Genomic DNA, 27,904 nt, shown 5'->3' on the forward strand with positions numbered 1-27,904 from the left:
AGCCTTTGCATCAATGCCAGAGGACTCATACCCGGGCTGGAGCCTGCAGGTACATCTTGCACTGGAACGACTGTCCTCAGTGAACACTTAAAGCTGGTCCACCGTGTCACCATCACTGAGCGGCAGATAAGACTGTTTTTCGAAGGTTGCTCCTTGCCGCATGGTGATCTGTCACCTACAAACTGTGCCTGCCACTGCTGTAACTTGGGGGGCGTGTTCTCGAACACAACCCCACTCTCTGAATTGCAGTAGGTGCACACACATTACCGTCTGCGCATCACCTCCTGCAAAAGGCCCCATACTCTATCCGCTCTGATTGGCAATAGCTGACTCCCACATATTCAGGGAATTGTACTTGGATGTGCCTGCCTCGCTCACCAAATAACACGTGATACCCGATTCTAATGCTACACGCCAGAGCTTCCTCAATCTTTAACCGGCTGCGGAAGCTGCATCTTATCTTATTGCCCTTCCCTTCATTGAACTCAATTTAATTTATTTCACCTATTTTGATGGATCTGGTTTTATAAATGATAGGCATTATAAAATACATACTCTAATACTGAACAATCTAGAAGCGAAGCTAGCATGTCATTGCTCTCTTGTGCTCGAATTGCTGCATTGCATCTGAAATCATAACCTTCTGAGACGTGGGGTCCAGTGTAGCAAAGCTCATGCTGCTACTGAATATGCAGTGTGGCCAGAACATTCTGTGGCGGAACGCATGCACGCTACATTTGTTTTCATCATCAGCAAACCGTGTATCCCAGAATCTCTGCTGTCACATTGAAACATGTCCAGTTTATTTTAATCATCAATCTACGTTCATCCTAAGGCTTAAAGCAGCATGTGCGCGACTGACGCAAGAGCAGCACCAGCAGAGAACACATCAATTAAGAGTTTAGGGCACCTGTGTGACCTGGAAAATCTCAAACTGTCAATACATTGTGCAGGGGAGAGCACTCGATACATAGAATGATCCCAGACCCCTTAGCCGAAGTAATGGAAATTAGAAGGAAAGAAAAGAGACTTTAATTTTCGTTCAGTCTTTTAGCATTGGCAATCAAAATCAAGCCTTGTGAGTCCTATATGCTGCCTGCGCTGTGAAATCTCTCAAATTAAATTGATTAAGATACATAGCCCCAACTGAATATTTTTCAGAATTTACATAAAAAGCGCTTTTATAGTAATTAGTTTTTTTTCTGATGTATAACAGCCATTCACATTAGCACGAACGAGTCTCTTTGGTAATGCATGCAGCAGGCAGCAGCTGTTGGTATAAAAACCAAGCTGGAAAAAAAGATCTCTTAAACCAGAGAAAGATGTGCACTGTAGATACAGAAAAACATTTGTTTGTTTCATAAATTATTATAATTATGATTCCTATGCTCCGAAAGTAGTTACTTTAACTACATATGATGTGCCAATTTCATACAGCTGAAAATAAAATGTTCAAATATAGACGCAAATGAAGCAATCTCCTCGTTAACCTTCTTTGCCAATTGTAGTCTCTATTGTCTGGTGTAGAAAGCAAAGGGAATTTCATGCAAGGAAGGTGGCCACCTGCCTTTCGTGGTATTTAGGTTCACACTATGAAAATGCGTGCTTGTCTCTCAAGTCTTCTATGAAGGATGAACTGTGGGGAGGGGACACATGAATCAACCCAACTGTTAAAGCATGAGATCAAAAGATCACTCCAGTACTTGTCTCTCAAGCAAGGCCCACATTATTTTATGCTGCCATTTCCTATGCCCCTTGTGAAACCAGGAGAGACAATCAATCCCCTTTGTTGAGGTGCCACAAGGAGCCCTGTTTCTTGTTCAAGTCACCTCAAAGATATACTTATATGGGCTCCACTTGTTGCTTGCATCCTTTGTTTGATTCTGGTAGGGGTACAGCTTACTGTACCCAAGGGGTACCCCTAAAGGGATACCCCATGGTAAATCCAAAGGAGAGGTGAGTAGGATATGGATGATGTCAATTGCCTGCCTTATATAGTGAGTGCTCAAGATGCCAAACTAGATGCGACACACTTGTGAAAGGTGTCTGTTTCCAAGCTTGTAGCCAAACCACCATGAGTGGGTGATCATGAAAAGTTCAAAATGGTTTAATCTCCTCAGCCCCAGTCTCACATGTGACCCAAGGTCCTGCATCCCTTTTGAGTCCCAAAGCATTGAAGATGCTTTCCAAAAGTGGAATGGTAAGGAAACTGCTAATCATTGAACCAAAAACTGCCCCGTTTGAGGAGACCTGAATTGTATTGATGAGGGGTAACAATAACTCAACAATCCCTTCGCTTCACCAAGCAGTTGCAGCCGAGTTGCAAATCCTCAAGGATCTTCTGTTACCCAGAAAACTGTCTCTACACAGACCTGACATGAAGTGACAGAAACACAGGACACTCAGTGAATGACAGAGCTATACACCTTTGGTTGCTTCCTGAAACAAATGTTAGTCCTCTTTCTATCCCCATTGTGGAGGACAGTACAGCAGTGGGAAGCTGTACGACTATTTGCTCCTGGCATGTCTGTGGCTGGAGCCGTTTCGCAAGAGTCTTCAAAACACACATACACTGTGGAACGCAGAGAGGAAGGTGTGCAAAGGTGGTCTGCTGTGGTCCGCTGGTCGAGCGAGTGAACGTGACCAAAGATCCACACCCCTCTTGCCACTACAGTATCAGAACAATGGACCTTGATCCCCCGTGCGCACAAGAGGTAAGCTCCGCCTCTTGGCAAGCCCAACGCTTTCAAAGAAATTCTGAGGGAAAATTGAAAAAAAACCTCTGGAGGTACGGGCCAATATCCTGCATAAAGCAACATCACCTCCAACTTCAATTCTGCCCTTAACACTTATGTGCAGTGCCGTGCCCTAGGGTCTGCAGGCGGTAACTGAGGCAGGGTAGGAGAGAGATATTTCAAGGGAGCATCCACCGGGGCATCTCTGCCCTTTTATCCACCACATGCGAGATCGGTAACTGACCATGAAGTACGGCCCATTAACGTATGCGAGGAAGTGCTTGGAACGCCAGCCCATAAGCCAGCAATGAGTTCTGACTTTTGTGCAGCCCCTGCCCCCGGTGTCTTGGAGAAGATGGTGGTGCCTCCAATCTTAAGTTCTGTCACCTTGTTGCAACAGTTTATACTCTTAAAACCTGGCCCAGCAAAGGGTGACTTGCAAAGGTGGTCCAGGGAGAGGAGAGGGGTCACGGTTGAACCTGACAAAGGCAAAAGGTGCCAGAGTGTATGTTCTGTGGAGAAGAGGGGGGTCTCTCTGTCAGACCGCTCAGGTTGAACAGAAAACGCCCAGCCCTCTCAGATGGGGACAGTGACTGGATGAAGAGGAAACACTTCTTTTTCTTTAAACCTTTGGGCGGCAGGTTGGAGTCCGTGGACAATGAAATAGCTGATTGGCCACTCTTGGAGTTAGCACCAACAGTTGAGGAGGACTTGTATCAAGTACTGGAGAAGAGGATCAGGAAGACGGACAGCACTAAGGAAATGTACCTGGATTCAAACAAGATTTACCCGTTGCTACCTAAATGCGACTTAAGCCTTATGTGTACGAGAAGGGACGATCAACGAACAGGAGGTTTTAAATGGCATGAGCACAGGAATAGCCATGGAAATGGTGGATCATGTGCTTGCTAATCAGGACACCACCCCCTCTGACATCAGAAGTGAGCAGTTATATGCCTTTATATCGAAAAACACATATTGAAAAAAGATTTACCAAAAAATCTATACCGAAAACATATTTATCAAATTGCTACTAACAAAATTAAAACAGTTCATATACCGAAACATGTTAACTGAAAAAATCATTTATCACATTTACATGGAGACCATAAACTGTTGGAAAACTGAAAATGCACTTACCACTGCAACCTGAGACTACATAGGCAAATCCAAAAGAGTGAAATCCATCCAGGAAGAAAAAAATAACCAAGCATACAAGAACAGACAAAAAGCCAGAAAGTACTGAAAAGGTTGAAAAAAACCATAACAGATCTGAGAAAACCTGCAAATAACCCAAGAAATCCATCCGAAAAAAAAAGGTGCAAAACATCCAAGGAAAGGAACAAAAAATCAAAACAAACAGCCAAAAAGAACCCAAAAAGCAGGAACTTTATAGAAACATGTGATTGAGTCCATCATTGACTCCATCAGAAGAAAAGCAAAATAGCTGCAAAAATTCCAATACATGCTATAGAACAAATGGACGAAACAGCGACAAGTGCACAAAAAGATATTGCAACAAATGAAACATTTATTAAATGAATGTGTTAAAATTATAGTAAATGAATAGGTTTTAAATGTAAAATGTTTGTATGGTAATAGATTTTCAAGAAAAAAAATGATAAAATGTATTTGATATATAGGTATTTCAATAAAAGATTTTAAAGGAAAGAGGTTTCAAAATTAATTAATTCGATATAAACATGTATACCGAAGTTAAGTGAGTGGCCTCAAGATAATGAAGACGGGTTGAGAGACTGTTTTAAATTTACTTTGACGTGTAAGGTTCAAGAGAACCAATATCTTCTAGCGAGTAAGTTCTTAGGCCCTCTGTGTACTCCCATCACTGTCAAGGACACCAGCAAGATGCCTCTCACGGGGATTGATCCCTGTGATGAAATGAGTAGTTCTTCGGCAGACATCACGGAAAGTAGGCTTACTCAGAGGTGAGCCAGCAACATCTCAATCACTAGACAAAATAAGCCTTCTGGTGAATGAGTTGGCAGATCAGTTGACCAACAGAGGTTCTCCAGGAAGCCTGACCAATGTGAAGGCTCAAAGTTTGGTGCCACTGCAACAACTGCGCCCTTCGTCTACTTCCTTGGGAAGTTCTGGACCCAAAGAAGGTTACATTATCTCAGATGTAGCTGATGATAGAAGGAAAAACTGAGGTTTAATTTCAATCAGGCCAAGTTCAATCAAAAAGAGGAAATGGGAGGAGGTCAGGTGGATCCGATAATTATTTTCACACTGAACATTCCGTTTGCCCCGTTTTTAAAATTATATGAGACACTTAATGACAGACTAAAGGATCACTCTACAGTGCCGGCCATGATACACAAGGAGCTAATTTTTCTGGAAGGTTTTGTGGCGGCGACCCAAATAGCTTTCGTAAAAAGCTTAGAGGCTAACCCCACTTCTCTAAAATCGACATTGGAATCCCTGATTGACGAATGTAACAGGCGAAAACCACCAGGCCAGGAGCATGGGGAAACTGGCACCTTCCCCCAATTGCAGGTGGTAAGTGGTGAGAGTGTGAAGACTGGCTGCATCAAATCCTTGGCAGGGAATTAAGTCTCCCACGCTACATGCATGAGTGTAGCAGAAGGGTTCACCTCCAGTACCACCTCTGGAGATGAGGTGACACCAGTAAATATCGGGAAGGAAGGGTTGGACCCTGCACCTAAAGAATACCCTGTTCGGTAGGAAAAAGCTAAAGAAGCAGTCTCTGAGATGTCCTCTATCCCTCTAGAAATCTAAGAACAAGCCACTTGGTAAAAAAAAAAGATCAAATGGAGTGAGAACATTTCTAAGGAACCTCTCTCTACAAAGCTCCCAAGAGCAAAGTCAGAAGAGCACACAATCTGGGTGGCTTTTGTGCACCAAAGAAGGCTTATAAGAAAGATCTCTGAATGAACCTCCTTTTAAGTCTATCTCACACTTCCTGGAAGGATCAATCGCAGGAAGCTGAATCATCAGAACAAATTGGACTAACACAACCTGAGCAGAATGAAGGAGCCCCACGAACCATAAAGGTTACCACGGAGAGGAAGTGTGGGGTGGCATGTGTGGACACCTCCACAGCACTGGCTGAGGGGGGTAGAGCTGCCCCACAAATGGAACTATTGTCCCAAATTGAATTACTGAGCTGAATGGAGCTACTCTGCCCTTCCTCTCCTTCCTTGAGAAGCTCATGGTATCCCAATCTGTGGTTCGCTCTAGGTTGGACTATTGTAACAGCCTCTTTCTAAATCTACCTGCCTCTACTTTCCGCCCTCTGCAACTAATCCAGAACAGGACTGCAAGACATGTCCTTGGCCTCAAGACCTGGGATCGTATCTCTCCAGCTCTGAAATCTCTCCATTGGCTCCCAGTGGATGCAAGGAATAAATTCGAAACCCTCTGCATTGTCATTGAAGGCTTTCTGGGGCCTGGGTCCAAAATACCTTCAGCTATCCCTCCGCAAATACCTCCCCTCTCGAGCTCTTCGCTCCTCTACTTCTAATTCCCTCAGGAACAGTCATTTTTAAAAAAACATGCTGGGGGTACATCTCTGTCTTCGGCTCGGGCCTCCCTCTGGAACAGCCTCCCTGCCACTCTAAAATTTGAGAAGAATCATCTCCGGTTCCGGAAGCACCTCAAGACCTTCCTCTTTTCTTCTGCCTTCACTCCCCCTCTCCCCAGCTGATCTGTTCTCACTTGGCACTGTGCACCTGGCCACCCTCTGTCCTCCGGGCCCAGGTGCCTGCTCACCCTGCCACCCTCCCGCACTGCCTCCGGGCCACCCCTTGCACTTGGCTCTGTATCTGTACCCATAAAGCCCCCCCTTTTCTTCCTGCACTTATCAGACCTACCCTGTCTGCTGCCTTAAACCTAGCACTTGCAAATTGCTGGCTGCACTACCACTGTTTGTTGCCTTTATTATTTATTTATTATTATTTATATGTTTCTCCTCTGCTTCGCACTTTCCACTTCTCCCCCTTCCAGGCACTTTTCCCCTCCCCCTCTCCCATCCACTTGCGCGTTCTCAATGTCACTGGGCCTAGTAAGATCCCTTGCCTTGTCACGCTCTGAATTACTTGTGCATGAGCGCAATAGAAATAAAATATCAATCAATATCAATATCAATGACCCTTCAAATACCTTGCTGTGTCTCAAGGATCCCTTCATGTCGCTGGAACAAAAGCGTGACGTATCGTTGAGAGACAAAGTTGGGCCTCCAAACCATTACTATGCAGGGTACAGACCAGCTGCCCAAGTGGTAGAGCAGACCCTAAACAGCATTAGGAGCGGAGGGTTCCTTTCGGGAGGCTTTCCAGGACCTATGGGCAGTGCCTAGAATCAAGGAAATCGCTACCAAATCAACCAAACCTGCACAAATATTCAGTCCACCCAAAACAGGAGGGCAGAGCGACCATTGGTCGAGAGAAAGATTCATGCACATCATCTTGAAGCGGAATGGGCCATAGTGGTAGGTGACCAACTGCAGTAAAGGAACTAAAAAACGTTATTTGTTTGGAACGCCTGTTCACTCTGCCTAATGGCCTGATTCTGAATAGATATAATATACTTTGACTCTTTCATTGCATCCCGAAAATGAGGCCCATCGAAACAGGGGACTTTGACTTGGTGGCTTTTCCATTTGAAAATTGTGTAGATAGTGTATATATATCTGTCATCTAGTAATGCAAAGGGGTTATTATTAGATGGCCATGGGGCTCCTCTCACTGGGCTTTGACAAGTTGATTACAGGTCTCAAGGATCAGACCTCGTGAACATGGCTCTCTGAGGCTCTCTGAGGCTCTCTGAGGCATTGGTGCTTTAAAAACAGCAAAATAGCATGAAACATCAATCAGGGAGGGATTAACTACCCTAATCTCATGGAACACACAGTGTTTTAAGCACCTTTTTGGCCTAGGAGTCCGCTATGCTAGTAAAACCTTGATCATATGTTGACAAGAAACCTGGTCATCTGTCCCTCCCCTAATGGAAGGCTATTCTGTCACCATGAACGCAGCCATAAAGAGGCCAAACAGGAGACCATCATCAGGATTATGTAACGCTCACCTGATTCCCGTAGAGGCGCCGGTCTTGACTGGGCGTATACCGTATCTTCAAAGGTGATGTGTAACACACGGCTGGCTCTTTGGGCTGGACCTCTGTGCACTGTATGTCTGACTCGAAGGGTAAGATGTCTTAGGTAAGTGAACGCTGTGCTCTCCATCTGCCTCGGGGCAGGGTGCTGTAACCAGTTTCTTCACTGGATAAGGGGAGCAGGCCTCTTGACTTCAGAGGACTGCTGTCCGTCGTTTACTGCACGAACGGTAAGTTTCGAGTAATTCTAATGTCTTTAAAGTCTTTAGTAATGATGTCTCTTGTTTTGCAGGGTTCCGGTGATGGCGGATGACGGGCTGAAGTGAGTTGAAGATGGAGCCCGTGTGATGAATAGAAGCGCCTGGAAGCACGTAAGTAAGCGCTTGTTGCCTGCTTCACGATGCGCTCTAACTGTCTTTTTATTTTGCAGGTACAAGTTCGGAGCGGCTGCAGGGTGCCGGAATACCCACTGGGTTAGATGTGGAAAGGAGTAATGGCACGTGAGTATTAAAGTTCCCCAATGTCTTTAAACGCACCTTGTTTTGTCTTTCAGATGCGGGATGCAGCGCCGAAGGCCTCCGGAGCGTGCAAAGAGTTGGTAAGCTTTTGTCTTTCAGATGCCGGAATGCAGTGTGAAGACCTCCGGAGCGCACGAAGAGTAGGTAAGCCTTTGTCTTTCAGATGCCGGAATGCAGCGCGAGGCGTTGGTGACAGCCGATGGACCAGGTAAGTGAAGAGCTGTCACTGAAGACCGTAATGCTAACCTGTTCTTTCTTGTCTTTATAGGTGTTGCTGAAGACTGGATTCAGGATGGTAAGCCTTTTTCCTTAGGCCCAGGATCAGATGCAGAAGACACGATGAGCGTTCTGCTGCAGAGGATGCAGAATAACGCAAAGCAAGATTCATCCATCGGGTGTGGTTTAAATAGCCTCCTGTAGTGCTTAGGTGTCTCCTTCCACAGCCACGCCTAGGTAAGAAAAGAGTTCCTGCTTTCCAGAAGAGTTCCAGTGTTCTGAATCTAGGGAGTGGCTCCTGCCCCACCCAACAGGAAAAGTAGTTCCAAACAGAAGAGGATCAGAGGCTCAACTGGCAGGCAAGTAAGCAGCATGGTCTGCTGCAGGTAAGTCCACCCAAGCATTATGAGCCCGGCGCTTCCAGCGCTGGGACTGGGCATATTTATGAGCCTGGTGCCACTGGCGCCAGGACTGGGTCCAAAAGGTCCCAATTGGGACTGGTTGGCACTCGGAACCTGGGTTATGCATCTGCTTCCAAGGGAGTTGGGAAAACCCTGACCTTTTGGAAGCAGAGATCATGACAATCTCATTCTCCTAATTTGCTGGTCCATACCTCATGTCTTCACAATGCGGTCCACCTTGGAACTGGAGTCCATGTTGTAAGCAATGCACCTACACTCTTGCGTGGCGCTAACACTGTATACTTGGAAGTGTTCGGAGGGCTGGCATCATCAGGTAGTGAGGCTACCAAATTTTTAAGTCTGTAATGTCATGTTTAAGGTAGGCTGGAGGTTGTGTAGGTGATTGGTATTCTTGGTAAGTATTTGGTAATGTGTTTTGTAGGTCCTGCATTACTGTGAGCATTTCATGTGTGGACATGTTTCCATTAGGGACACTGTAGCTGGTGACACTTGGGGCATGTTGTGGGGATTAATTTGTTTCCTCTCACATTGCATGACATGCCATGGTGTGTTGTGTGGCCGTGCCGGGGAGGGGTTGGGTGACATGGCACTGTTTTCATGTAGTATTTTGCGAGTGGGTATTCATTTCTGCAGCATGGAAGTGTATTTTGATGACACTGCATTGGTGGTGTTTGTGTAGGTAGGGATGCACACATTGTGACACTTCCACATGAACAATATCAGGCTGCTATGGTTCTGACAGTTGACTGTCCCTTTGTTCGTCTTAATTGTCAGGTCGAGACATCATTGTTTATCAGATGGTATGTGCCAGGGCTGTGTGCACTCCACTGGGGTGTGATTTCTATGTGAAGTAATTAGCCACCAGCTGCGTACGGGCTGCCTCACCCCGTGCCCTCTCCCCTCCCATGCGCAGCGGGCGTGCATGTGGTTGGGGATGTGGGTGCACCACCATGTCCACAGCCAGGCCCCGGCATGTTGCAACATTGTGCAGGACACATGCTGCCACTATGATCCTGCACACTACTGGGGGCGCATATAACAGCTGCCCACCAGAACGATCAAGGGAGCGAAAGCGTGACTTGAGCACTCCGAATGTGCGCTCCACTATGCCCCGGGTTGCAATATGGGCTGTGTTGTATCTTACCTCTGGAGGCGTGATGGGGTTCCGAATTGGCATCATCATGTGGGTGCTCAGAGGGTAGGCACTATCCCCTGGTGAGGAGGTGATGGGTATCATTAGTGGGGTAGTGACATAACTCTGCATCTGACATGCATGCATGTGCAGTGGCATTCATACTCACCAAGCAGCCATGTATCGCCATGCCGCCCAGTTTCTAGGTCCCGGCTTAGGGTAGACATTCGGTAAATGAAGCTGTCGTGGGTGGACCCTGGATAGTTGGCATATACTGAGGTGATGATTCCCTTAGCATTACATACTACCTGCACGTTGATGGAATGCCAGTGCTTGCGGTTCCTATAGATGTGCTCAGATGCCCTGGGGGGACGTAGTGCCACATGGGTGCAGTCAATGGCACCTAGCACTTTTGGGAATTGTGCCACACCGTAGAAATCGAGGGTGGCAGCCTGCCTTTCTGCAGGTGTCCTGGGCAGGTATATGTGCCTACGGACTGATGGGCGTGCAGTGATGATGTTCAAGACATGGTGTAGGCAGCGTGACTGCGTGGCCTGTGACACCCCACCCAATTTGGCACTTGTCCGCTGAAATGATCCTGTGGCCAAGAAGTGCAGTACATTGAGGACCTTCTCCAGGGGGCTGAGTGCTTGGGAGCACAGGGTGGGTGATGTGAGGTCATCCTCCCACTCACTCACCGGGTCCAGTATTATGTGTGGTGGAAACCTGTGCCTCCCATACACCTGGTCATCAGGCATCCCAAAAAGGCTGGTTCTGGGAGTGAAAATTCTGGCCCTCACTATCCTCCTCCTCCTCCTTTCGTAACCCACGGCCACTGCTGCTAGGAACGGTATATTCATCCTGGCGTATGAGCTTGTTTGTTGTTTGCGTGCACTTTTATGCTGCGCGGGTCAACGTACGCCTGCTTCATGCTGGCGTACGTGTTTCAGGATTGGACCATTTATTTTTTGGCACGTCGTAGGCGAACGTGTGAATCTTCCCGGCCACCCCAGGAATACACGTAGCACGCTCTCCCAGGCCCAGTCGCGAGTAAATATTCCCGCCCACCCCTGGAATACACGTACCCCACTCTCACAGGCCCAGTCGCGTGTGGAAGTTCACGCGCACCCCGAAGTACACGTACCCAGGCCAATCACGTGTGGAACTTCCCGTGCACCCCGAAGTACACCTACACAGGCGAATCGCGTGTGGAACTTCCCGCGCACCCCGTAGTACAAGTACCCAGGCTAATCGCGTGTGGAACTTCCCGCGCACCCCGAAGTACACGTACCCAGGCTAATCGCGTGTGGAACTTCCCGCGCACCCCGAAGTACACGTACCCAGGCTAATCGCGTGTGGAACTTCCCGCGCACCCCGAAGTACACGTACCCAGGCCAATCGCGTGTGGAAATTCCCGCGCACCCCGAAGTACACGTACCCAGGCCAAACCCGTGTGGAACTTCCCAGGCACCCCGAAGTACACGTACCCAGGACAATCGCGTGTGGAAACTCCCGCACACCCCGTAGTACACGTACCCAGGCCAATCGTGTGTGGAATCTCCCGTGCACCCGTAGTACACGTACCCAGGCCAATCGTGTGTGGAACTTCCCGCGCACCCCGAAGTACACGTACCCAGGCCAATCACGTGTAGAACCTCCCGCGCACCCTGTAGTACACGTACCGAGGCCAATCGCGTGTGGAACTTCCCGCGCACCCCGAAGTACACGTACCCAGGCCCATCGCGTGTGGAACTTCCCGCGCACCCGTAGTACACGTACCCAGGCCAATCGCGTGGGGAACTTCCCGCGCACCCCGAAGTACACGTACCCAGGCAAATCGCACGGCTGGGGGGTGGGGGTGATGGGAGACATGGGTGGGGGCCTGGTGGAGGCTGCCCCTGGTGGCTGGGAGTTGGGGGTGGTGGGAGACATGTGTGGGGGCCTGTGGTGGAGGCTGCCCCTGCACTGCTGGGGGGTGGGGGTGGTGGTAGACATGGGTGGGGGCCTGGTAGAGGCTGCCCCTGCACTGCTGGGGGGTGGGGGTGATGGGAGACATGAGTGGGGGCCTGGTGGAGGCTGCCCCTGGTGGCTGGGGGGTGGAGGTGGGGGTAGACATGGGTGGGGGCCTGGTGGAGGCTGCCCCTGCACTGCTGGGGGGTGGGGGTGATGGGAGACATGAGTGGGGGCCTGGTGGAGGCTGCCCCTAGTGGCTGGGGGGTGGGGGTGCAGGGGGACATGTGTGGGAGCCTGGTGGAGGCTGCCCCTGCACTGCTGGGGGGTGGGGGTGGTGGTAGACATGGGTGGGGGCCTGGTGGAGGCTGCCCCTGCACTGCCGGGGGGTGGGGGTGATGGGAGACATGAGTGGGGGCCTGGTGGAGGCTGCCCCTGGTGGCTGGGGGGTGGGGGTGGTGGTAGACATGGGTGGGGGCCTGGTGGAGGCTGCCCCTGCACTGCTGGGGGGTGCGGGTGATGGGAGACATGAGTGGGGGCCTGGTGGAGGCTGCCCCTGGTGGCTGGGGGGTGGGGGTGCAGGGGGACATGTGTGGGAGCCTGGTGGAGGCTGTCCCTGCACTGCTGGGGGGTGGGGGTGGTGGTAGACATCGGTGGGGGCCTGGTGGAGGCTGCCCCTGCACTGCTTGGGGGTGGGGGTGATGGGAGACATGAGTGGGGGCCTGGTGGAGGCTGCCCCTGGTGGCTGGGGGGTGGGGGTGCAGGGGGACATGTGTGGGAGCCTGGTGGAGGCTGCCCCTGCACTGCTGGGGGGTGGGGGTGATGGGAGACATGAGTGGGGGCCTGGTGGAGGCTGCCCCTGGTGACTGGTGGGTGGGGGTGGTGGTAGACATGGGTGGGGGCCTGGTGGAGGCTGCCCCTGCACTGCTGGGGGGTGGGGGTGATGGGAGACATGAGTGGGGGACTGGTGGAGGCTGCCCCTGCACTGCTGGGGGGTGGGGGTGATGGGAGACATGAGTGGGGACCTGGTGGAGGCTGCCCCTGGTGGCTGGGGGGTGGGGGTGGTGGTAGACATGGGTGGGGGCCTGGTGGAGGCTGCCCCTGGTGGCTGGGGGGTGGGGGTGGTTGTAGACATGGGTGCGGGCCTGGTGGAGGCTGCTCCTGGTGGCTGGGGGGTTGGGGGTGGTGGTAGACATGGGTGGGGGCCTGGTGGAGGCTGCCCCTGCACTGCTGGGGGGTGGGGGTGATGGGAGACATGAGTGGGGGCCTGGTGGAGGCTATCCCTGCACTGCTGGGGGGTGGGGGTGATGGGAGACATGAGTGGGGGCCTGGTGGAGGCTGCCCCTGGTGGCTGGGGGGTGGGGGTGCAAGGGGACATGTGTGGGAGCCTGGTGGAGGCTGCCCCTGCACGATTGGGGGGTGGGGGTGGTTGTAGACATGGGTGGGGGCCTGGTGGAGGCTGCCCCTGCACTGCTGGGGGGTGGGGGTGATGGGAGACATGAGTGGGGGCCTGGTGGAGGCTGCCCCTGGTGGCTGGGGGGTGGGGGTGGTGGTAGACATGGGTGGGGGCCTGGTGGAGGCTGCCCCTGGTGGCTGGGGGGTGGGGGTGATGGGAGACATGAGTGGGGGCCTGGTGGAGGCTGCCCCTGCACTGCTGCGGGGTGGGGGTGATGGGAGACATGAGTGGGGGCTGGTGGAGGCTGCCCCTGGTGGCTGGGGGGTGGGGGTGCAGGGGGACATGTGTGGAAGCCTGGTGGAGGCTGCCCCTGCACTGCTGGGGGGTTGGGGTGATGGGAGACATGAGTGGGGGCCTGGCGGAGGCTGCCCCTGGTGGCTGGGGGGTGGGGGTGGTGGTAGACATGGGTGGGGGCCTGGTGGAGGCTGCCCCTGGTGGCTGGGGGGTGGGGGTGGTGGTAGACATGGGTGGGGGCCTGGTGGAGGCTGCCCCTGCACTGCTGGGGGGTGGGGGTGATGGGAGACATGAGTGGGAGCCTGGTGGAGGCTGCCCCTGCACTGCTGGGGGGTGGGGGTGCAGGGGGACATGGGTGGGAGCCTGGTTGAGGCTGCACCTGCACTGCTGGGAGGTGGGGGGTGATGGGAGACATGAGTGGGGGCCTGGTGGAGGATGCCTCTGCACTGCTGGGGGGTGGGGGTGATGGGAGACATGTGTTGGTGATCAGAAGTACAAGGTGACATGTGGGTTGGCTGGTGGGCATGGCCATGGTGGATGGGTTTCTTGTGGGACATGAGCAGGGGTGCAGGGTAGTACCCTGTGGTGTGGGCTGCCTGCAGGGGCCATGGAGGGTGTAGAGGGAACACCTGGGGGACCCACATGGCCAAATCACGTGTAGCATTCCCCGGCACCACCGAAATACACGTACCCTGCTGAAATCGCGTGTGAATCTTCCCGTGCACCTCGGAATACACGTACCCAGGCCAATCGCGTGTGCAACTTCCCGTGCACCCCGAAGTACACGTACCCAGGCCAATCGCGTGTGGAACTACCCACGCACCCCGAAGTACACCTACCCAGGCCAATCGCGTGTGGACCTTCCCGCGCACCCCGTAGAACATGTACCCAGGCTAATCGCGTGTGGAACTTCCCGCGCACCCCGAAGTACACATACCCAGGCCAATCGCATGTGGAACTTCCCGCGCACCCAGGAACACACGCACATGCTATTTTTCACACAGCGGGTGTCCGTGTTTGTCGGTGCCCCTTTGCACCTCATTTTTCCTAGAGGGCCACTGTATGGCCCATTCATCATGGCTGTATATGGATGCTTTTTGTTAGCGCACATTTTGGCGCACATTTTTTTCAGTCGCAGGGGCGCTACCGCCTGCTTTCTTGTGGCATACTTGTTTGGCCCTGTGCGCGTCTTTGACCGTGTGCTGGTTTGCCCTATTCAATTCCATGAATACGGGTTGTAGGCGAACGTGTGGGCGTTCCGCGCACTTGCCTCCTGTACTTCCCCCTTGATGCCCATATTTTCACACGTTGTTCCCCATTCCGAGTGTTACGCCCCGTGTTCCGCCTACTTTTGTGATGCGCGCCGCGCTATGTGCGATTTCGCAGTGGCCGTCGGGCACGCTGTTGGATGACCTGTGCGCCGGCGTGCGCGGCGCACATTTTTAGCGCACATCCAATGTTTTTCTCGCGCACGGACTTCCATGAATCAATGTGCGCTGGTTTCCCTGCGATTTTCGCACTTGCACTGCGATTTTCGCACTTTTACTGCGATTTGCACGTTTTGGCACCTCTGCGCAGGAATTTTCGGCGCACATTATTTCCATGAATCGACCCCTAAGTATTCACATGTGCCTAATTATGATTTCTAATGAAAGACTGAACTCCATTATTTACTTTAACGTGCCAGGCCTTTCATTTATAATAAGTTAAATTGCCCAAGCCAAGATTCTCCCCATATTAAAAGTGGAACCAGCTCATCTCAGAGTTCAAAAGTAATCTAACTTTAGTGTGAAATTAATAGCAGTTTAATTGGACAAAGATACAAGTGTGCACGCATTAACGGATTAAAAGAGAGTGGCACCAAGTCTTCTGGGTAATTATTTGGACTCATAATTGTTAGAAAGGTGCAGGTAAAGCTGGGGAAGGAAACTGGCTGCTTGTAAAGACTATTCTTGAAGTTTATACAACTGTAGTGGAAGAATACAGATAAAAATGAGTCTTAAAGGCAGTCCCAGGTTGTTATTGTGGCAGACAGACAAAAAAGGCAAAGAGGCTGCCCCTTTTATAGTGTTATTCAGAGGAAAAGTACCTGCCTCCTTGAAGTTGTTGAAGTACTTTTAAGTGCATCTTTTTGAAGGTGGGCAGTCAAAAGGCAGAAAAAAAAATATCGAATGACAAAAATCTCGAAAAAAAAATCTCGAAAAAAAAAAAATTGCATTTTTTATTTATTTATTTATATGTATTTTTGGGGTCAGGTAAGTAAAAAAAAAGGGGTAAAATAAAAAACAAATGAAAAAAGTCACCAGTGATGGGAATGAGTATCATCCGCATAGTTAGTGAAGGAGACACCCAGATAATCGAGCACATCGAAAAAGGGTTTGGTGGACACGTTGTAAAGCATGTGCGATACACAGGAGCCTTGGGGGATGCTGCAGTGAATTGGAGAGGGGTCAGTCAATGCTGTGGGCGAGATGACCCGCATAGACCTGTTGCTTAGGAAGGAGTGAATCCAGGCATTGGCAGAGACTGAGAAGTGGGCCACAGATTTGAGATGTTGGCAAAGTATTTGATGGTTAACCAGGTCAAATGCCGCAGACAGGTCAAGGAGAAGGAGTAGCGCTAACTTTCCGTTGTCCTTTAGTATCTCCATCTGAGTTTTCAGGTCAATCAAGGCTGTTTCGGTGCCATGTTTGGGGCGGAAGCCTGATTGTCTTAGCCCCAGGAGATTGTTGGATTGAAGGTAATCTTGGAACTGCAGGTAAGCTGCCCGATCTAGGATCTTGAGCAGGAACGGGACCGTAGTGATCGGTCTAAAATTGGTCGGTATGTTGGGGTCAAGGGATGGTTTTTTGAGTAGTGGGATCACCCTGGCGCCCTTGAGGTTGTCAGGGACAATGGCAGTTTTGAAGGAGGCGTTTATGAAGGCTGTGATAAAGGGGGCAAGGTCATGAGAGGCTGCCTTGATGATAGGCGCAGGGCAAGGATCACCTTGGCAGTTAGAGGGATTGAGGTTAGTTTGGCAGGTACTAGTTGAGGGGATGGCCAGAGGTTGGTCTGACTGTAGAGACTGTAGTTTGTCTCTAACTTTAGTTTGGAGGGTTGCAATTTTGCCCAAAAGTACTGTCTGAATATTATTGCACCAATTGCTATCTTTAGTGCAGGAGTCGGGGGGTGCAGCGGGAGTCTCAAGTTCCTTAAGAATTTTAAATAGAACCTTGGTATTCGATTGTGCTAACAGGATACGGTTATTATAGGATTCTTTTTTGGCCTGGAGTATGGCTTCTTTGTAGTTGAGAGTGGCTAGGAAGAGACTGTCCTTGTGGGTGTCAGATGGGTGACTTTTCCAGCGTGACTCTGTGCTGCGTTTCTCTTTACGTAGCACTCAGAGCTGTGGTGTGAACCACGAGTTGAGGTGCGCATGAGATTTACTATCATTTGAAGTGTGGTTAACAAATCTTTACATTGACTTTGAACCATCAAGAACTGATTTAAGGCATGTGTTTCTTTGGTTGAACACTAACATAATTTACCCTGAATCCTGGGGAGCGGGGAAATCACCCAGGACAGTAGAAGGTTATTCAGAAACTGTCAATGTTGTTCATATTATGTTTTATTGCCTTTGCTTTGTGTATTATTTACTTAATGTGTGGGCCAGTTATCATGTTTTACAGTGTTTTCCCTTAGCTTTGGTTCACAGGGAAATCCTCTGCAGGGAGTAGGGATAGTGAAGCATTTCGATCAGATTTCTTTTAAGAATAACATGTCATATGTTGATAAATCATCAAACAGTTGTCCACCTCACATTACTGACCCCTCACACAACCCTCTCCCCCTACTGGTGGAGCATACATACCTTCTCATTCTCCCAGATCCTTAGTTACTGATAGCCACTGATAACATGGGAACTCTATCTTCGTGTTGTGATGGAGGGGAGGGCTGTAAGTATTCTGATGAGGGTGAGTTGGGCTAGGAATAATGAAGATTGCACACTAAATAATCTTTTCATTACTTACACACCCCTCTTCTTCATTCCCATACTACCTTTTGAGTAATACCAAAGCTGTGTACCTGAGGAACCAATTAAAAGGTTTCACGCAGGCTGTAGTAATGTTGCACACCACCCACCACCTTTATTACAGAATGCAGAACAAACAGGCTTCAACGGGTGCCCAAGCACAATATGTGTTTTCCAAAGGTGCTGCTGTGTGATTTTGAAGTAGCCAGGCTCTGGGACTGTTAAATGGAATCTGCCACCTGCCCTGAAAGCACCCTCTTCAACAAAGTATGTTTCTCAACTTCCAGACCCTGCCACTCTATGTGATTTGGGGATGTAGACCAAGCACCGGAACCTTCCATACTTGCCCTCTTGCTAGTTCTGGTAATAGGCAAACCATATTTTTATTTCATTGCTTATTGTGCAAACCTAGCTCAAGAGCAGCGGATTGCTTTACAACAGGATTGTGCCAGTATTGGGCTTGTAATTTTATACTGCAACGCAGTACTCTTAGTCGAGGGGGAGACAGATTTCTATTTACTGGCAGGTATTTGCTGAAAGAGCCACGTTTTTAATGTTTTATGGATCTGGCATTTCGAGTCTCTAACAGGATTGAGTTCCCAACGGTCAGAGGGAGGCAGGAGAACTACCGCTTGTCAGTATTCTCTTTGCGGGCTAGCCTTGACTAAAACCTTTTGTTAGTTGAACACCTTAACTAAAAGGAAGGCACAAGAATTACTGTAGCCTTTGTAATATTGTTCTTTCGGATGTGTCTTTGGAAATCTGAAGAAAGGTGAATGATTGGGATTGCATAAATGAGTCTCTATGGATAGTCTAGAGACATCACATCTACCTTACAAGCCTCCTCTCCTTGAAACCTTGAACACAGGATAGACAACAACGTCTTCTCCATTATGGCAAATAGATTAAGTGTGGGTTCCTGAATTTATGTCATTTTTCGCAGAATATCCTTCGACTTAGAATCCATTCCTTAGAGGTGGGACACCCTGATGATGAGGACTACCCAATGTCTCCACTCCCTTTATGCACACCAACCTCAGAAAAGTCAGGTTCTCCTCTGCCCATGATTGCAGATGAAATGCCAACTCTCTGAACCTGCAACCTCTTCACCTGTTGATATAGAACATAGTGGTGATATTATTTGTTCTCAGAATCACTGGCTTCTCCTAAGGCTCGTTCCGGACCCATTGTGGAGCACTGAATGCTGCAGTGAGGAGCTTCCAGTTGGATGACCTTGTAAGTGTCTCTTGCTTTCATTTTTTCTGGTGCGTCAGGTGATCCCAAGTTGTGCACTAAACCCCTGCTTCTGATATCTTTATTAAGTGTAGTTGTACAACCATCACTCAGTGGAAAGCCTTTCACAATATTGTTTTCCGGGCGTGACAACTACATTGCTGTGCACAGGTCTGGAGTCACTGGAGTGATTGCCTCAAATTCCTGAGATGCAGGGACCCACTGCTTGTGAGTGAGGGTCACAGAGGGATGGCAATGTAACCTTGGCCATGGGACAACCAAGACACATGAAGCCATGTGCCCCCGGATATACAGAACATTTATTTTTTGTAGTTGCATCCTCATGAAGAGTCTGACATAGCATATATATGAGCCTCTTTGCCATGTTCTGTGAAAGATTTACCCTATTCCTGGCTGTCAAAAGATAACTCCTATTTAGAGAAGTTCCAGAAAGAGTTCAGGTGAGAGGTCACCTGACTGATCAGGAAGCTGAGGAAACATATATATTAGCATGTTTTCATCAGACGAGCTCTGGAAGGGACCCTCATTAACCAGTTACCTAGATATGCAAATACCTGTGTCCCTTCTTGGTATAGCGCTGCTATTAACCCAGAGCCAAAACATTTGTGAAGACCCTTGGAGTGGTTTTGAATCCAAACTGGAGAGCTCTGAAATTAATGTGCTCTTGCCCTATTGCAAACCTGAGAAACCACTGGTCTGATCCCCCTACAGGGATATGGGTCCTGCAGATCTGGTGAAATTAGAAAAAAACACTGGGAGATTAGAACTAGCAATGACTGTGGTGTGCTAATTTTGAGTGGTTTTGTGTTGATGAACTAGTTGAGGGCTTTTAGGTAATGCACCATGCTGCATGCCAAGGACGGTTTCATCACCAGGAAAACTGTAGAGTCCTTCTGCCCTCTTCTCTTCTGTAACTTCTATGATGACCTCTTTGCAGGGTAACTCTTGGAGGAAACGACTCATTGTTCCCCTTTTGGCCTTGTGTACACAACTTGAACGAAGGAGGAGCATCATGACATACCAATCTTTAACCCCATCTGACCACCCTGATAACCCACTGGTCATGTTTTATTTGCATCCACTTCTCTGCAAAGGACAGTAGCTGTGCAACGAATGGCCAGCTGACATTGTCCCATGCTTATTTGGTAAGGTTCTTTTCCCTTGTTGAAGTTGAGACTGTTCTGCTGCTCCATGTTGTGGCCTGCTCCTTAAAGAGCCTGAAGATTTAAAAGATCTCTTGTGTCTTCTGCAGCTACCCTTCAATGATATTTGCCTTGATTGCTGTTTGTGAGATTTACGCAGTTTGTCTCTGCATGCTTGTCATTACAGAAAACTCAATTCACCTTCCAGCTTCAAAAAAGCCAAGGAAAGAACTGATTCTACGGGAACCATAGAAGAGTACAGAGCTCGAAGTTGGTCCAGACAAAGAAGTGGAAGGTGATGAAAATGTTATTCCCATTATGGATCTTAGTGATTTAATTGAGGACATTGAGAGAGTCAAGGAAGATGACTTGTGGAAAGAAGTAAGTCTTTTGGATTGGGAATTCATTGAGAGTCAATTGACATTGGCCACTAATTCTCCTGGTGGTCCAGATAGAAATAGAGGGGGGACAAAAACCCCAGAATTGGAGAAGGCTTGGAAAAAGGTTTCCCACAATGGCAAATGGAAAGTGATCCCCACTGCCTTAAATCAGAATAGAACTAACAACCCTCCACCTCTTCATAAGCAAAGTGACGAAAATGGTTGTGGGAAATTAACTCAAGCAGTTTAAAACCCATCGATCCGTCCTTAGATGTAAGAGCAGAGGGTGAAACAGTATTGAACCCTTCGAGAATATTTTTAACGCTTGAAGAAAAGAGAAAGGAGATCCAACCAGCAAGAGCAACAAATACCACAAACTACCCTAAGGAGAAGGAGTTTAAAGGAAAGGATGAACTTCAAAGGGGGATCATGAGGAAAGAAAGCAGAAATAAAAATAACCAGAAAGAAAGCCCTAAGAAAATGGAGAAGACTAAGGGGGTCATTCTGAGTTGGGCGGTAAGGCTTACCCTTACCACCCAATTCCGAGGTCCCTTAGCGGGTCTGACCACATGTCCCTTATGGGTCCCGCTAAGGGACCAGGGTGCTAATTACGGGACTGCTATTTGCGGGCCCGTAATTAGTGCCTTCCCCATTCCCATTGAGACCTATGGGGGCTCGAATGGGGAATGGTTGGTTGAATGGGGACTTACCGGGTCCACACAGGTTGGAATGTCCCGGTAAGTCTCTGTTCAACCAGACTGGTGTCAGACCCGGTTTTCGAGGCAGCCATGGCGCAAATATCGCCATGGCTACCTCCAAACTTGGAATGAGGCCCTGAGTCTAAAATCTATGTTGAAAGGGTAGTGGGAGAGTCCACCATGCCGGTGCTCAACAGACGAAATGTGTTAAGACTACTAAACTGCATCATCACAACACATAAAATGGCCTCAAGGGATATTAGAATTGTGGAGTTTGTATGCGAGAAGCAGACGGATTGGATCCTGTTGCACTTGTTTTCAGAACATAAGAAAGATCTTGTTCTATCGAGCAATGAGACATTTATGAGGCTGGGCTATGAGGTGAGTGATTATGAAGGAAACATCCTGGAGAGTTGGAGGGAGGCAACTATCCCAAGAGAAGTAAAAGCAAACCCAGTTAAAGTTTCAACTCAACAGGTGTGTAGAGAGGGAAAAAACAAGGACCAAAGCAAAATGAAATGGTCACTACTTATGACAAATCTGATCTACTCGCCTTGAATTTCACAGTATCAATGCAGGAGAAATGTAGTGAAAATAGGTCTCAGAAGTCAAATGAAGATCATCAGGAGGAGAAGGGGTGGTCATGGTTGGCTGCTGCTCTAAATGCACCTATGTCAAACTAGAATGATAAAGCAAAGAGCCGGGATGTTTTGAGGATTGGATGCTGGAACACCAGAGGGTTTCAGCCCTTGTTTAATGAAAAAGTGCCTGATCTGAACTTGTTTGAAATATTGTTTTTTCAGGAAACATGGCTAACAAAGAAACCTGATTGTGATGGTTATCTATTGTTTCTTAATCCAGCCCTAAAAGGACATATGGGCCGCCCATCAGTGGGCTTGTTGGCCCTAATCAAAATCTAATCAGGATGGAATGTCATTGATGTTAAATGTCCCAATCCATGTGTACATGGGCTCTTTCTACATCAAAAAGGGGATGCCAGAGAGAGATGCCTCCTTCCAATTAACATCTATTGCTGCTTAAATGTGACCAAGGTGTCATGACCCTTACCCCTGGCCCTGCCACACTCAAACAGCAGAACATGCTTTGTGTTATTCTGCTGTGGTGTGGGCAGCGTAATGCTCACCGTGTCCAGTTCTTTGATGCCAGCTTACCTGAAACCAAGGACCTGCAGAGAGAGAAAGAACACTACTAAACTTACCTGGAACAGTATCCTGTCTTCAATCCATCGCTGACTTCAGTTCCACTCACCTGAAGGTACGAACTCCATCATCTGGCACCGCATGCATCCTGGAATACCATAACCTGGAAAGAGGAGAAAGAAAGACAGCATTAGTAAGTGTTTACTCACGTTTCCTCCCGAATGAAGAAAGCCACACAATTCTTACCTGGGTAGTCATCTCCTGGTCACTATCATTGCTGGAACATTACGGCGCTCAGCGAGGAACATCGCAACCTGCAAGGAGAGAAAAGACACAGGTTAGCAATATAAAAGACGAAAAAGCCCCGCGCATCGCGCATTACTCACTGGACAGCATCGCGCACACATTGCGCTTTCGCCTACCGGCCCATGCTCATCTTCAAACTGCATGACAACACCAAAATACCTTTCCATAGATAAAAGGAAAGAAGCAAGACATTATTATTCGAACTAAACAGAACATAAGAACTGCATATAAAGACTGTAAAGCAGCAAACCTACAGAGTCGCAGCAGACCTGGATTCCCACAGGGGGGCCTGCACTAGTGAAGTAACTTGGTCGCTGCTCGCCCCCACATCTACGCGCCCCTGCCACAAGGAGCAGGATGGAGAATCCATCTTTTACAATATTAAGACCTATCTTTAACCAGAGGCATTACCAAGGGACTGTGAGAAGGTTTGAGAGTGCAAATCATCCAACCAGGGCTGGGTGGCGTCCCCGTGGATACCAGGTGAGCGTAACACAAGGAGACAAAACTGGTAGCTTCAGTGATGGAAATGGTAGATGAAGCAATGTATGAATGGGAGGAGATCAAGATAGTCATTTGTGGGGATTTGAATATGAAGTTATTGGACAATGTGGGTATTCCCCAGAAAGAGGGTCAGTGGAATGAACGAGAGCCGGAATGGATGCATAATATGTTGATGAGAGGGATGTACTTCCTAAATGGCCAAACAGTGGGGGATATACCGGGTAGTTCAACATGGAGATTAGGAAAGGGGGAGTCATGTCTAGACTATTGCTTTGTGTCAAAAAATGTAAGAGAAATGGTATAGCGATTCTTGATTAAGCCCCAAAGATTGAGCGATCTTGACCTTTTGGCCATCCATCTAGCAGGATGGGGGTAAGTAGCTCGGTTGTAAAAATGGGGGAGGTTGAATTAGGATGGAGGGAAATCGATTCAGGTTAAAACATCAAGAAATCAACAAAGTAACAAGTCTATAAACAGCCCAAATCCAGGAGAATCCAGATAAAATTGAATACTTTGGTATGCTAAAATAATTTGATAAAAAGGATAAAGTTAAGGGGGGGAAGGTCTGGTCCCGAAAGCATGTATATGATATTGAATTGGTGGATTGATGAGAAGGGATATAAGAGCTATTGGGAGGGATGTTTATCCAACCAAATTGGATTGAAGAAAGAAAATCTACCAGAAATTAAAAAAATTGTGCAAGAGCTCTAGAGCCATTAGATCCCAAAATGACGCTGAGCATGCTCTAAAAGTGCTTGTCGCCAAATATCCCAAAGACATCTGGAAATCAATCAATAATGGGGGTATGTTTAGAGAAGCAAATTGCTTCAATATGGTGTCTGAATGCGATTGGGTCCAACATTACTCTTCCCTCTTTGCAGATCCTAAATGGAAGGATGAGGTCATGACTAGACACTCGACTAAGAGGTGGAATTTCGAATTTGCTGAACACGAGGTAGACATGATGATTGGCAATTTGAGCTCCTCTTGGCAGCAGGGCCTGATGGCCTGTCAAATCAGGAATTGAAAAAAACAGAGAACAGTCGGCCAAATTGCTTGTCATCATGTTTTCGCAGATAATGACAAATAAGAAAGTATCATCCTCCTATAGGGAGGCCGACATAGTCCCCATCTTCAAAAAAGGTGGTCGAGCTGGCCCTAGGAATCACCATCCTATTGCTATGCTTGATTCCATAGGGAAGCTCTTTGCAACTGTTTTGTTGAGAGAACTTAAAGCCTGGGCACTGAAGAGTGGCATTTTGGACCTGTGACAAATGGGGTTCGTGAAGGGGCTAGGCACGTCCCTTAATCTCTTTATTTTAAATCTGTTGAAAGAGAGGGCGTTGGACTCAGGAAAAACACTATACTTCGCCTTCATGGACCTAGAGCAGGCCTTTGATGGCGTGATCAGGGAAGGCTATGGGCAAAATTGAGAAGCTGGTGATGTCCGATAGACCTGTTCGAAGCCATGGAAGCCCTATACACTGATACTTCTGTGCAGATCCGGCTGTCTAACAAGGGGATACTATCGGATAAAATTATCACCTTCAGTGGACTAAAGCAGGAGTGTGCTTTGGCACTTCTGTTTTGTCTATATATAGCAGACCTGGCGGAATCACAAGCAACAGTAAGGGCTTTTCCACCAAAGATCAACGGGAGGGTGGTACCGTGGGTCCTCTTTGCAGACGATCTAGTGTTCCTAGCTGAGACTCAGATCAGTCTATAGAGAAGACTCAGTGAGTTTGAGTCATTTTTGGGCCTAAATGGCATGAAGACCAATGTCAAAAAATCTAAAATGATGGCTATCAAAGCAGCCGGTAAAAAGAAATGCAAGATGTTCAATGGAGAGCATAAGGAATTTCCCTAGAAATGTTTGACATCATCATTTATCTTGGAGTGACAATAAATAGGAGTAGGAGTAAACTAGATCAATACCTGTACTTGCGATCTAGGTTGTCTATACTGATAAACCAGGGAAAGAACTTTCAGAGGAAGTATGGGAAGTTCACGGTCATACCGATAATCTCATTTCACAAACAAAAAGTGGCCCAAATTCTAACCTATGGTGCAAAAACTATACTCCATCCGTCCTTTTTGGTGAGGGTCAAGCTAGAGGGTTTGTTCTGGTGTAAGGTCCTGAGGCTTCCAAACAGCTTGTCAATTTGTGAGATAAGGCAAGGATTGAAACTGCAGTCACTTGAATCCATAGTTGTATGGAAAACAATGGTTTTATATCAGAATTGCAATGAAGAGCCGCTGGCCCCTCCGTCTGAATCAATGGAATGTGGCCATGAGACTAGTGACAAACACCTAGGTTGTTGGAAACTGAAAGTAGAGAAAATCTTGAAGGGGAGGGACATTAAGACTACAGAATTAATGTCAAACCCGTCAAAGGTTAAGAAGAAGCTCCAGGCCTGGGATTGGATAGACACCAACAAACGCTGTAGGGAAGATACATTGAGGCACATGATCATTGAGGATGTGAAAGGTATGAATGTGCTTCCAATTTATTTGCAAAAGTTCCCCTCCCCTAAGATCCGAGATATACTACTGTGCTGTCGTTTAAACATTCTAGACACAAGAGAGGTGCAGTGGAGGAGGAAGATGCCAGGGGTCTTAAATCTGTGGTGCAGGTTTTGTAAATTGGTGGAAACGGTGGCCTGTGAGTCACTAATCCAAGTGAGAAATTTCTTTCTGAAAGGATACATGGGTATGGGGTTGACCCTGGGCCCATTGGAACACTGGACATAGGTGTTAATGGGTGAGTAAACAGGACTGATAATTGCTGTAATGAAAATGATGCAATTCGTACTAGCAGGAAATGGAGTGGTGGAAGAAAAAGGAAAAATGGTTTCCTCTTCTTAAAAGAATAACTGTGAGTGAGGTCTATGAATTTGCCAAAGCAAATTGCCAATGAATTATGAAGGGTTGGTTGGGATAGGCGACTGCTAAATTGTGTTGATTTTATTTGTTTATGTCGAATGTGATTGTCAAGAGGATGATGTTTTAATTCTTTTAAATGTTAAAGGTTTTATGTTATCTTGTTAAAATGTGTTTGTTCTTGATTATTTTGAAACCAATAAAACATGGAACAAAAACAAAAATCATTTTCCTCAACTGCCTGAGGAAGAGACTTTTCCTGACCCTTAAGAGGGTACAGCTTTGCCGTGTATCTGGGCATAGCAAGTCTCTTAAATCTTTCCATTGTATGTCCTTAATCACTGGTAACGCTCTTTTTATTTAAATTGTAATTACAATTGTAGTCATTATTTATATAGTGCATTTTACCATGACTATAGTCTCAACACGCTAGTCCATAGTATGGGATATTCTCATAGAGGTTTAGAATGCATGTGTGCATGTCGGCGAAGATAAGGAATTAGGTGGGCTGGTCAGGCTCCTGTAGGTAACCCCAGAGATCAGGCATGTAGACGGGTGCTGAGGGAGGTCAGGAGAGTGTGTGAGTGCAGGAGCTTCGTTGTGTGTCCAGCTGGACCGAATATTGTCATAGTTCATCACTGTATTTTAATGGCAGACTTGTTGAGGCTTAATCTGGTGTAAGTAGGACGAAATGTTATATGTCCAGCTAGACCGAATTTGTCATAGGTTGTCGCTGCATTCTGGTGCATGAGTCCGGACCATGCCTGCAGCTGATGTTCACCGAAGTGATGCGTTTATACATATCTTGAGGAACGGATGGAGAGCTGTTGTTGGTGCTGTGGTCAGTGAGAGGGAGTCCTCTAGGCCCATTAGCCAGATCTCCATGATACATCTTCCAAGTATTGTGGACAAGCTATAATATTGCATCTTCTAGGTGTGATAGGTCGGTTGTCTTATCTTATCTAAATGGATTATTTAGGCTCCCCGCTTATCTTTATTTGTCAATTGTTGGCAATGCTCATACATAAAGGCAAATTAGACAGGCTGAATCCAAGGGCTTCTAGGTATACTAACAGAGCAGAGTCTGGAGGATAGGGTATCCTAATAATTAAGGCTTGGAGTGCGTGTGGTAGTTGATAGATTGGACTGTTGATGTGCACTGTGTATTCAGAGGGATGCTGGAGGGTCAGACTGGGGCATACAATTGTCGATGAAAAAGTGTCCCACAGTTGCAAATGGCAATTCATTCCTTTTGTGACAGACTGTTTGAGTAGTACCGAATGTGGGGAGTTGATAAAATGTGATGCATATGTGCATTTCAAAGAATATTCATTCAGTAACACTGGCCAAAGACACTAGCTGCATGGTGAAGTAAGTCCTCAAATTGGCCCACTTTGACTCAAAAAATTAGCCCACACTAGCATTTTGTGTTTTTGGTTTGGGTATTGCCCTATTGCCCTGTAGGCCAGTTCGAGTCTGATGCTGGTGTCCCTAGGCGGGGGCCACCACAATTACAGCTGTCCTCCACCCAGAGCATGGGCATGTTCCTCATTGGGACATTTCATTATCAACAGCTTGGCATGTCCACAGTCATGGATGACTGAGTTGTGTGGATAGTGGAATGTGGTTGCCAGTTTGTGAGGGGGGCCATTGCGATAACGGCTGGTGCCGGCTGCGGTGTCAGGTCATGTCCCTGCTGAATATCTCTTTCTTCTTCAGAGTCTGGAGATTCCAATGTTTGCAAATGCATACTATCTGCAACTTCTAATTCCTCTGCCACTTGATGAGTAGAAATATGAGGAGGAGGA

Source organism: Ambystoma mexicanum, chromosome 2q, assembly GCF_040938575.1.
Source record: "Ambystoma mexicanum isolate Mex_15411 chromosome 2q, UKY_AmexF1_1, whole genome shotgun sequence".
Classification (NCBI taxonomy): Eukaryota; Metazoa; Chordata; class Amphibia; order Caudata; family Ambystomatidae; genus Ambystoma; species Ambystoma mexicanum.